Raw genomic sequence first — 12,905 nt, forward strand, 5'->3', positions numbered from 1 at the left:
GGTCCATACATGAGTCAAACTCTGTTTTCTATGCTTACCTGACTTACTCCCTCCAACTTCTGCCACTAATCGGTGGAGGGGGGCGGCCAGCTTAGCAAACCCTTCCACAAAACGCCTATAATAGCTCGCAAAGCCAAGAAATGTTCGTAGCTCGGACACGGTCCCCGGGCAGCGCCAATGCGTGACCGCCTCTATTTTACCTGGATCAGTTGCTACCCCCTGAGCAGATATAACGTGACCCAAGTACTTTACTTCACGCCGGAAGAAAGCACATTTCTCCAGCTTGGCCTTGAGCCCTTCCTTCTCTAGACGACCTAGTACCATCTCCAGCCTCTCCAAATGTTGGTCTATGGAGGAAGAAAACACCACAACATCATCAAGATACAAAAGCAGGGACTGACACCGCTGGTCCCCGAATAACCGCTCCATCAACCTTTGGAATGTACTTGGAGCATTACAAAGGCCAAAGGGCATACGGTTCCATTCAAACAATCCAAACGGTGTACAGAACGTAGTTTTCGGCTTATCCTGCTCAGAAACTGGAACTTGCAAATACCCGCTGGCCAAATCCAACGTAGAGAACCAGCGAGCACCAGATAAGGAGTCCAAGGACTCCTCAATGCGAGGCAGAGGGAATGCATCCCTCCTAGTCTTGGCATTCAAATGACGGTAGTCTACACACATGCGCAGGCCACCGTCCTTCTTCTTTACCAAGACTATCGGGGACGCATAAGGACTGCAACTCTCCCTAACTATTCCAGCCTCTAACAACTGATTAATATGGGTTTTTACTACCTCATACTCAGATGGTGGTATTCGCCGATAGCGTTGGCGCACTGGAGCATCATCCAACAGCGGTATATCATGGGAGATAAGACTGGTACAACCCAGATCACTCTCATGATCCGAAAACACAGCTTGGTACTTCTGCAGAAGAGCCCGAACCTGACCCTGCTCAGGTGGAGACAGAACAGATAAATCAAGTGACTCAATCTGTTGAAAAAAAGAAGGACTCCCAACCACACTATGAGATTGAATCATAGCAGCCACTGGTTTTTCTTCACTAACCCCAGCTGGCAGACTAACTATATAGACCTCTTTCAAATTACCCATCATTGTTGCAGGACGAAGCACTACCTCCACTGCACCAACATTTACTATTGGTACATAGACTGTTCCCCAATTTACGCTTACCAAAGCTGGTGATGCCAAAAGTCCAGCAGGAAGACCAGACTCTGGGGGCTCAAACAAAACGACATGGCCAAAATAGTGGGCCGAACAGGTTGCAGCCACTAACTTCATTGTGCCACCCGGGATGCGACACACTCTACGCCCACGAACCCGCACGCACCCCACATGATCAGAAGGTTTCCTAGCACTTACTTGATGACAGTACTGTAAGGCGCTCGACACACTAGGCAATTGTGTTAGTACAGGTAGGTTAAACAGAGCATTACCATGCTGTCCAAACAGTTCCTGGTAGCACCGGGAGAGGATGTTCATCCCCAGTACCCCAGGAACTTCCAGACTCATACCATCTGGAGGGTCCCGAACCACCAGAAGGCCGCACCCAGTAACCAACTTGCCACAAAGTTTTACATCTAACTCAAAGTAGCCCACATATGGAATAGTGAGCCCATTAGCTGCTCGTAACTGCAACCACTGACAACTTTGAAGGCGGTCCAGGCCCCATGGCTCAAAATGTTGCCGAAAACAACCCTCTGTAATTGTTGACACCATCGAGCCGGTGTCAACCAAACAGGGCACTGCAACACCCCCTATGAGAGCGGTCACATGTGGGCAAGGAGAAATCAATTTAGAAACTGAGTGGTGTGCAAGAATCTTACTTGAGTCAATACCTTCCCCACCCAGGCTGTGACTCCGCAGCCTGGTGGGGGCTAGTTTCCCGACGGTTGGGGCGAGCGCTGTCGTCTATTCTCAGCTATAACAAAACCAGATACAGCCTGAGGAGGGCGTGGGAAACTCCTTTGCCCCCTACAATCACGGGCAAAGTGACCTGGCTGTTGACACCGCCTACAAACAATTGGACCTGATCGAGAGGAATTACTCTGAGCATGTGACGTTTGAAATCGTGCAAATGTTTGAGTTAACTGGTTTAACTGCTGTTGTTGTTGCCGCAGCATTTCCCTTAGTTCACCCAACTCTGACTGTTGTGATGATCTAACTACCCCCAAAGGTGTTTCACTGCGTACCCCATATTGGATACCATAAGTTAACGGGACCGACTGACTACGTCCCCTTGCTCCCCCGGGCATCCCCTCTTGTTCCCATCTAATTGCCTCACTACGGACCTCTAATAAGGTGGCAGTAGGCTGGCGACGAACCATCTGTTTCAACTCGCGTCTCAGGGCACTATCTGTGACATGCTCCACAAATTGGTCACGCAACAAAATTTCTGCATTGGGGAAAACGTGTGGCGCTCTATTTTTAACCCTTTCTAATAAGCCCATGAGTGCAAGAGAAAACTCTAAAAGAGTCTCACCCTCGAGTTGCTTCCTTGAGAAGAAGGCTTCTTGCAAGGCTACATATGACTGAGAGCAACCATAGACGTCACGCAATGCCTGAATAATTCGGTTGGGGTCCCCACGTTCTAAATCAGAACGATATCTGATCTCCTCTCTGGCCTCTCCTTCTAAATGATCAATTAAAAAGAAAGCTTTATCAGCTACTGACATATAGCGCAACCTCATGCATGCCTGTGCCTCCTCAACCCATTCGTCAATAGTCAAACCCGATTTACCATTAAACTTCGGGCACCGCCGATCTCGTGGCACAAAAACAAACCGCTCTGGTGTAACGCCAGATGGCGGCGGCGTAACAGGCGGAACCGCAGAGGTGCTAGGGAGGGCAGCATCAGGGACAGGCAACCCAACCGGTGCCTGAGCCTGTTGCAGCCGCGCGTTATCAGCTCTTAATTGAACAACCAAATCTCGCAATTCTTGTAGTTCTTCATCCATTATTATAAGGAGAGGAAAATACACTTACCCAGGAAGGAGGGAACCACTAAACGAGGCTACAAAAGACCACAAACTGCCGTCCTGTTTCCCAAAAAGAAGCTGAAAAAAAAACTGAAAGAAAAGAAAAAAAACACCAATGTCTCTGACGCTAAATTATGGTGGACCCTGCCGACTACGCCAAGATGTGGCGGGGGGGCAGGTGGGCTGATGGAGCTAGACCTCCAATCTGACAATATTAATGATTTACCCGACTACGCCACCTTGGGAATTTCACCCAAAGAATTTAAATACACGCACCACCCATATAAAAGGCACGCACAAGTTCGTTCCACCAAATTGCAGTCAGAGACATTGGCACGGTACAAAAATAGGATTTCTTTATTTTCAAATCTCAAATAAAAACAGCATTAAAACCAATATGTTGACATTGACACTGACAGTTTGTAAATTTTATGAAGGTGCTCCAGGGCCAGAGCTCGCCAGCGTTAGGGAAAGTGGCCAGGCTATACTTCAGGAAAGTGAAACCCACTACAATCCACTGTGTAAAAATAAGAGCACCCACACGCACAAACCAGCACACAGTGATCACTACACACTGTGAGAAATTCTAAAATGTCCAATAAAATTAGCCTCCCACCCCAGGGAGCTCTGGCTCTGTCACCAGCCGAAAGGTCGGACCACTGCCCTGCAATTAAACAAAAGAATAAATCAGTTTACACAAGTAAATGATTAAATAAACAAAATACAAATGTAATGAAGTTGATAAATGAAAACAAAGAAAGAGCAACTAAATTCCACCTTAAAAGGGAGGAAACAATTAAATCTTAAACCAAATTAATTAAAGAGAATATAAATGAAACAATGATGAAAATACAACAGTAAAGATTTACACAAAAAGCACAAAAATGTAAGGAAAAATCAAAACATACTGGATGAATGTCAAAATCATAAAAATAAACAAATAAATCCAGCCGCACTATATAGATTTATCCAATAAAGAAAATGAAAACCCAAACAAACGAAGATAAATAAATGTACCAACAAGAAAATAAATTAAATAATCCTTGTGTAAACCAAAAAAACTCAAAAAGATAAACAATTAAGGAAACAAAGACAAAATCTAAGAAAACAGAAAAAAACACGGGAAACAGGACAGCACTGTAGCCGCACACGGATGCGGAGCGCCCGACGGAGCTCCCCTCGCAGAGTGCCACCCAGCCTACTGCTCACCGAAGGGAATCGGGGTTCAATCAGCCACTTAAGAGGCAGATAGCACGTACATTTCAGTCAACAGCCGGCACAGCCAACAAACAGTCGCGCACCCGCATCTGGTTCTCGCAGCTTTTCCAGTCCTTACACGCGTTCTAGCGTTGGCGATTGCAGCCAAACAATTCAGGCGAAGCAACTTCCAGCCCGATCAAAACCCCTCACCGCCCTCAACAGGTGTGGGAAGTGACGACGCGCGCTCACGGCGCCGCAACTAATCAAGTGACGCATCCCAAGTAGCAAATGCTTCCCTCTTTTTATAGCCCGTATGCCGTATTGTGATAGGGCAGAGAAAAGGACCCGTAAATTAATGACACTTGGCAACTAATTACCTCTCCTGCCACACTTGCTTTTGCCATTGCTTTTTCGTTGGGTTTTGCCATTAGCATAGTCATTAGCATATTCATACGGGGGAGGAGGCAGGAAGGAGTTTTGTGCTCGTGCATGTTGCGCTCAGTTTCACGTTCATTCAGATGTACAAAAGAATATGCGTGAGATTCGGCGTACGCAGTGTTTCATACATCTGAATTTTTTTCTGCGTACGCACATTTACAGCTTTGTGCGTACGCAATGTTTTAGTAAGATTTCCACGCAAGTCTTCGTACATGAGGCCCCTGGTGATTGGGAACGGGTGTGTGAGTCCTGATGAACTGGGTGATACCCGTGACTGCCTGACAATGGCTGTGCAACTTTTATGTATGTCAGGTAACCTATAATTGCAAAGAAAATCATGTCCATTGCAATTCTATATAATACAAGCATAAAAACTGTTTGCAGTAAGTTTCTGAAAATGAAAGTTTCCAATACAGTAGGTGTATTTTTAATTCACAATTTCAATGTAGTTCAATATTTTAAAGTTTTAAATTAAGATATTTATATTCATAATAGACACACTGTATATAATACTGGTATTCATATGAATTTTCTTAATTATAAACACTCTTTGTAATGCAAACCATACAATTTACAGCTTTTGTTATTCTCTAGTTATCTTAGTTTCCAGTACCAAATAAATGAAAAAAAAAACATTTTCAAAGAAAGCTTAATGGATGCAATTGTGTTTGTTATAACTTAATGGCAAATTTTTGATTATTAAACTGTCTTAAAGAAATTATACAATTTAAACCACAAAATACAGTAAAATTATCTTTCTATAAAGCAGGTTCTAATGTGCTCTCTCTCTCTTACTACACTAGTTTTCTCCTTTCTTCGAGTCTAGCCTGGGTGCCAAAAACAGAAATGACCTTAAGGGCAATTAGCTTAATAAAAAGCATTAGCTATGCTGTCAATATGATTTGCATAATGTGTGAAGTCAGTCTTGCTGGCGAACACACAAGGTGTCAGCTGGGTTTACAGAGCAGCACAGAGACATTTCTTGGGGCCCTGGCATTGTTCACACCTGTCACCAGAAATGTGAGGACCACGACACACAGCTGAGGCCCCTTCACTGTCCGTCTGTCCAAACGTCCGTCAATGAATGCTATTTGTTCCTTCTTCATCAACATTCTTCCGAAAACTTATTTTGTGCTGCACAGCAAAAAGAGAAAAAAGTTAAAGGCAGTGTGGAACAACACAAGGTTGAGCAAATGACAGAATACTCATTTTTTTAGGCAAACTATCCCTTTAAGACTCAATTAAATGATACACTGATGAACAGGCAACTCATTTGCGACCTGCAGCGCTCAGTATGACATTCATGCTGACAATCCTGAGGCAAGATCTTTGTCAAGGAAAACGTGTCTATTCTTGCAGGAAAATCATGACCTCATGCTGACCTGTAAAAACTAGACAACAGGAGAAAGAGGAGTAAAGAAAAGAAGAGAATTAGTGTTGACAATTCCTTCCCCCACCGCCACCAGCACACCCGCTTTTCCAAATGTGTGTTTGGACACAAAGAAGAAAAAAAAAACTGTTCTCTTTGTTTTCCCTAGTTTTCATTACTGTTTTTTTGTTCTTCATCAGTGACAGATGGCTGATTGACTCTTTCAAAGATCTCAGGTTACATTTGGTCTTCAAAACGATGTGCTTCTGCTTAAGTTTCATAATTTTTGTTTTGTTTACATCTCTTCTAGTGCATCGTGGGAGAAGCAGTGATTGGAAGACTTCAAACGGCTGTAAGAAAAGGAAGATATTTTGATGAGTAAAAGTAAAGGTGCTCAAAGAAGTTTACTTTTGAAAAACATTTGTGAAACTTGAACATTTTTTGTAGCAAATGTATGAATTTATATGTTTGACAGATAGCTACATGTTAACAACATGCTTCCAGTGCACAATACAACAGCAGTTTAGTGATTCATGTGCTAATGTGCTAAACATGTTAACACTCATTGTTTGGTTACTTCCATTATTTATTTAAAAATACGTTTTTAATGGAAGTAATGATTTCCATTACAAACATCATTAAAAACTACAAAATTTTAACTGTAAAATCTACTACATTTAATGGTTTCTAATAGGTTTTGATTAAATACCACCACTAGAGTTTATTGGTTTTTATCATGTCACCTGTAATGTGAAGTGGACGCTGACAAGTGAGGATCCAAACACAGGGTTTATTATACAGAGATGGTCAGGCAAGCAAAGGTCAATACAGTGGTAGACAGATGTACAGAGGAAAGTCGTAGTCAAATATCAGGCGAATGGTTAGTACAGGCAGGCAGCTGGCAACTTCAGTTCTGAACAGCTTCAGCTGTGTGGGTTAGCAATCAGCCAGGATAAGGAACCGGTGTGTGTGTGCAGTGCATGACTGGATCTTGTAGTCCATATAGTGCTGGATTTGTAGTTCTATGCGATCTGTGTTTACCAGCAATCTAAAATTAGAAGAAAAAAAAAATAGAAAATTAGATCTAAAAAAAAAAAAATATATATATATATATATATATATATATATATATATATATATATATATATATATATATATATATATATATATATAAGATATATATCTTTATTTATTTATAAATTTTTTTTTTGGCAGGAAAGTATACTAAAGCATATATGGTCATTAAGTGTTAGAAACATGCTAGGGGCTTGATAATATATGTTAGCATTGTAGTGCATCATATTGTAAACATGCTAACAGCCTGTTTGCAAAGTGCAAGACATGTTTACAACTTCAAAAATATCCTGTCAACAAACGTGGCCACACTAAATTTGAGAATAAGAATAAAACATGTTTGCAATGTGCTGTCTCATGCTAGAAACATAGCAGCCTGTTAAATCATGGAAGTAATGTGGAAGACGTTAGCAATACTATCAAACCTAAACTGTGTATGCTAAAAGAAAATTCTAAGCAGTTTGTGACATTTTAAAAAAAACTTGCTATTCATTCATTCATTCATTCAATCATTCATTTTCCTTTGGCTAAGGCGTGCCAAACGTATGGCCTGCAAACAAGTTTAATCCGACCCGCAAGATGATTCTGTAAAGTATAAAAAACAAGCTGCAATTTTTCAATAAAATAAGCTGCTGTTTCAGTTTAACTTCAATCAGTTAATTTATTTTCTTGTCGGCTTAGTCCCTTTTTTAATGCAAGGTTGCCACAGCGGGATGAACCCCTAACTTATCCAGCACGTTTTTACGCAGCGGATGCCCTTCCAGCCACAACCCATCTCTGGGAAACATCCACACACATTCACACACACACTACAGACAATTTAGCCTACCCAATTCACCTGTACTGCATGTCTTTGGACTGTGGGGGAAACCGGAGCACCAGGAGGAAACCCACGCAAACGCAGGCAGAACATGCAAACTCCACACAGAAACACCAACTGAGCCGAGGCTTGAACCAGCGACCTTCTTGCTGTGAGGTGACAGCACTACCTACTGCGCCACTGCTTCGCCCGAACAGTTAATTTCATCTGATAAAGCAGGAATCTCAACCGGTGAGCCACAGCCCCACTACAGGTGGCCCACGAGATATAAAGCTTAAAATAAACTCTCCATATAATACTAGAATTTTTAGATTTCATTATTATTATGCTGTATTAAAATGAATGAAGTAATGCACTTTCTCCTGTTCTTTGATGGATTATTTCAAACTTGGCGCAAAAAAAAAAAAAAAAACACCTTATGATCACTTCTGCAACAAGAAGGCAACTTATAAGTCGGTTCATTCACAAACTATGCGTGAAGTGAAAGTCTCTCTTTGTGTATTATTGTGTGAACTATTTAATATATCTGCATATCTGCATTGTTCAAATTAATGTCCTGTGAGTGATTTATAACAGACTCGCCCATACAGGATCTAGCGAAGTTAATGGTGTGTCTGTCAAACACTGTAAAATAAACCTGCATATGAGTTTTAGACGCCCTTTGGCGGAGCTGTTAACTGTTCCGATCAGCGATCTCTCAATAATATCCAGCTGCAAACTCAACCATCATCAGATCGATGCATTTCAACAGATTTAGGGTGTTTACTGTCTTTGACATTTGTTTGTATATTTTTGAGTAGTAGATATTTAATAGTAGATATTCAGTTTAGGTAGGTATTCAATTCAGCTTAAAGCAGAAGCTGGTCTTTTGCAATCTCCCTGTTGACCTGTGGTTCCATGTTGGGTGGGGAACTTCAATACTATAGTGGACGTTTAATCCACAAATGGGGATTTCATTTCAGAAAGCCAATCGTCTGAAAGAGTATACATTGGGCTAATGAAATGTCAAATGAGTTGGCAGCATAAGCTTGCGCACATGTGCCTTATTGCCAATTAGCTCTGCATATAAGCACAATGAAAGCAAGGAAACGCCATCCTTTTCGGTTTAGAGACTTTTACAGCCTTCTGAGAGAGTCGATGAGGGTTCCTCCTGCTGTGATCCAGCGATTTGAGCGAACGAGAGCATTCTCCCAGTCCAGAGTGGGTACACGTGCTGGCAGACGGTCGAGCTGGGATTCTCCCTTGGCTGGCGTTCTTTGGGTCCGGTCCTCCAGAGCGGTGCGTATAGTTGCAAATTTCCTAAAAGAGCAACACAGTCATGCAGCACGTCCTTTTCATGATGGCGCTCCGACTGTGCGTTTCTGGATGCGGTGGTTTCCTGTTTTTGGATGATGGGCACGATCACTGCGTTGCATGTTTGGAGGTCTAGCATGTTAATGAGGTGCTCGCGGCAGTTCATGCGGTCATTGCGATGCCATGTCTGTTACGCAATAAAGATCACAGCTAGCCCTTGTGAAGGGGCGAACCACCCCAGCTGTCCCCTGCACTGTAGCGGGCACTCAGGCAGATCTGAGGGTTCCAGCGACAGATAATCCGTCGCCTCCAGGCACGCGGACCTCCCGCTCCTCCAAGCACTCCATCCTAGCTTCGGGCGGAGAAAGCGATCCGTCTAATCAGATGGTAGCCCTTACACTCGATGACACCGGAAACCAGACGTCCACCGCTGCATCGGAGGGTGGGCTTTCATTGTCCGATGATGATCCAGACTCGCTTGCCCCCTCTGGGCAGGTGAGCGCTGTCAAGACGGATCCTGAAACAGACATGTTAGCCACCTACCAGCGCTACCAAGCGCATGCGCTGGCCGAGCTGCACGAGGGTGGGTCCAACCCAGGCTTGTTACACAAGCTTCGCACCGCAACCGACTATGCTCTTCGGACCACTAAGTCCGCTGCGTGTGCGTTGGGGAGGACGATGTCCACATTAGTGGTCCAGGAGTGGTCCACCTCTAGCTAAACTTGGCTGATATGCGCAAAGTCGACAAAGTCCTCTTTCTTGACTCCCCCATATCCCAAGCTGGCCTGTTGGACGACACCGTCTGTGTATTCCCCCAGGAATTCAAGACGGTGAGAGAACAGTCTGATGCGATGGGTAATGTCACCTATCGGCGGGACCGTAAGCCCGCTACGCCCGCCGAATCATCCATATCTACTGCTCCTTGCCAAAGGCGCCCGCCTACGAGAGCTGCCCCACCCCCGTACACGCCTCCGGCAAAGTGAGCGCGTTGAGCACTTCGAAAGCAGGCAGCCCCCCCTGCCCAGAGCGCCGCTAAGTCCGGTAAATGGACCGTGAAGCGTCCCTGGGACAGGTCATCTGGAGAAGAGGGAACTTGCTCTTTCCCTGCTGGAGGGGCGGGCCCTATTTCCAACGACACTTTTTACTGCCATGCGAACATCAGTGGAAGAGCACTTTTCTACTTCCCCGGATGTGACAGCCAGAATCCTGCCAGTCCGGGATGCTATACTTTCCAGCTCACAGGTTCTGCCATTTTGCCAGTGGCTCACTAGCGCTGGGAGGACGGTCTCCTTTCTCCCACCCCTCGAGCCCCCTCTCCGAAGTTTGTGTGCGGAGTGAGAACAAATCTCTCGCCTCCAGCTCTTCCGCGGAACCCTCGCGCTTCCCGGATCAGCACACCCACTCCGCGCTGCCCCACTGCTGGTACGTCAGCGATTGTAGCGATGAGTCCATTAGCAAGAGCTCTGCCTGCCTGGTTAGCACGGGCCAGCCCTTTGCAGTGGCTCATACGCACGGCTATGCGATTCAGTTCACAAAACGGCCCCCCAAGTTCACGGGTGTATATTTCACCAGGGTCAGGCCCCTGTCCGCCCCTGTCTTGGGCCTGTGGGGCAATTTAGTGGAAGTGGTTCTTGCTCCTGAGCCTGGGCGATTTCGGACGTGATGTCCCACGGAATAGGTGACAGAACGAGGGACTTGTCTAGGATGGCTTCCTCCTTCTGCTCCACCACCTCCTCTTCAAATAATCTGGATAGTGCGTCCGCCCAAATGTTCTTGGAGCCTGGAATATACGTGACAGTAAATTCAAATCGGGTATTAAATATAGCCCATCTAGCCTGTCTGGGATTGAGTCTTTAAGGAGAGTGTATGTATTCTAGGTTCTTGTGATCCGTTATCACTGTAAATTTGTGTTTTGCGCCCTCTAACCAGTGTCTCCATTCCTCCATCGCGGCTTTCATGGCTAGGAGTTCCCGATTGCCCACATCATAATTCTGTTCCGCTGAGTTAAGCTTACGGGAGAAAAATGTGCAAGGATGAGATTTAGTGGGAGAGCCCTGTTTCAGAGATAATATTGCACCAACGCCCGTGTTGGATGCGTCAATTACCACAATGAAAGGTAGACAGCACACTATATTTTACTAGAAATTTTTCAAGATACTAGTATTCAGCTTAAAGTGACATTATATAACAGTAGTTTCTTCTGCAGACAATCAAAAATATATATTGCTTAAAGGGGCTAATAATATTGAGCTATTAAAATAGGTTTCAAAACATTTAGACCTGCTTTTATTATCCTGATGAAAAAATATTATAGGAAATACTGTAAAAAAAACAAAAAAAAAAAGGGTTAAACATAATTTAGGAAATATTTATATCTAAAAATAAATTCACAGAAGGGTGAATAATTTTGACTTCAACTGATCATCGTTTTGAATAATCGTGATTATGTCTTTTCCCATAATCGAGCAGCCCTAGGGCAAAGTATCTTGTAATTATGATACAAAGATGTGAAGATGTTGACCAATAGTAGTTTAAAGCTGTTCATTCCTAAGAGCAGATTCAAAGTCCAGAAATGATCTCCAAACAAACATCATACTAGTTTATTCTTTAATGTTGCTTCCGCATGTTATTGAATCTACTGAATTTGCAGTTTCAAATATATTAATATTCTAGAAACAGAATCTTATAGAACAAATATAACTGTACATGTTATATATTATTTATATACATCATTTACCATTGAGTTTTCATTTGAAATCTTCTAATAAATCTCCTACTAAACTCCTAATATTTTCTAATATAGTCAAACTCAGACTAAAATGTATAAAAGATCATTTATTTTGCAGTTCAACATATATTGTTTCTATTAAATTATTAAAAAACTGCTTTTATCACACAGCTTTTTGATAAATCATGTATTTTTTAGTGTTTAAGAGTGCTTATATTTATTTACAGAGCCTTTGTTGTGATGCAGATGGGGGTGGTCAAATGAGACGTTCTGGGGACAAGGTTGATTTGACGTACAAGCATTTAGTGGGAAGCTTGATACTGCGACTTCACCTCTGGCTCCATCAGGTAGTCCTTTCAGCAGTTTTCTTTGCAACAGTTTGTGCCCGTCATGAGGCATTTTGCATTCAAAGTGTTCAATGTAAAAGAGAGCTGTCACGTCGTCCATGTTTCTTTACAGTCATTGATTCAAAGTATTTTGTAATTATGATACAAAGATGTGATGTTGACCAATGGTAGTTTGAAGGTGTTCACTCTGAAGAGCAGATTCAAAGTCCAGAAATGATCTCCAAACAAACATCATACTAGTTTATTCTTCAATGTTGCTTGGAGTCACTATCAGTGTCTCTGCCATGCTGTGAGTAAATTGGGGCCTTTATTGTGGAAATGCCAGTGGATTTTACTCAAAAACCTTTGATCGAAATCAAAGTAACTTGCCTTTTCTCTGAAACAACTTTTAAAGGAATCCCTCTGCTTCTTCAATGAATCGATGAAATCCCTACGGATGAAATAAATTCCCATTTCAGGCTGAATAATTTATCATACTCAGAATTAGATTACAGTAATAAAATGGTTGGCGAACACTCTTTCTTTTAAACAAATTCGCAAACTTTTTTTTTATTTTTTAAAGTGAACAAATCACGTTTCTCAGAACATTCATGCAATTGCTGTATTTATGTAACTTAAATTAATAACCGGCTGCCTC

General features: G+C 42.9%; 1 long non-coding RNA gene across 1 annotated transcript; it reads right to left on the reverse strand.

The window, feature by feature from the left end:
• Positions 1–5,044: 5,044 nt before the first annotated feature.
• LOC141377775 (uncharacterized) lies at positions 5,045–11,453 on the reverse strand. The gene is made up of 3 exons (XR_015509081.1): positions 7,919–11,453; positions 6,750–7,054; positions 5,045–6,356 (listed from the first exon to the last, which is right to left on the reverse strand). It is a non-coding gene; the product is annotated as an uncharacterized LOC141377775 (long non-coding RNA).
• Between the last annotated feature and the right edge of the window lie 1,452 nt (positions 11,454–12,905).

This window comes from Danio rerio, chromosome 15 (genome assembly GCF_052040795.2).
Source record: "Danio rerio strain M-AB ecotype USA chromosome 15, GRCz13ab, whole genome shotgun sequence".
Classification (NCBI taxonomy): Eukaryota; Metazoa; Chordata; class Actinopteri; order Cypriniformes; family Danionidae; genus Danio; species Danio rerio.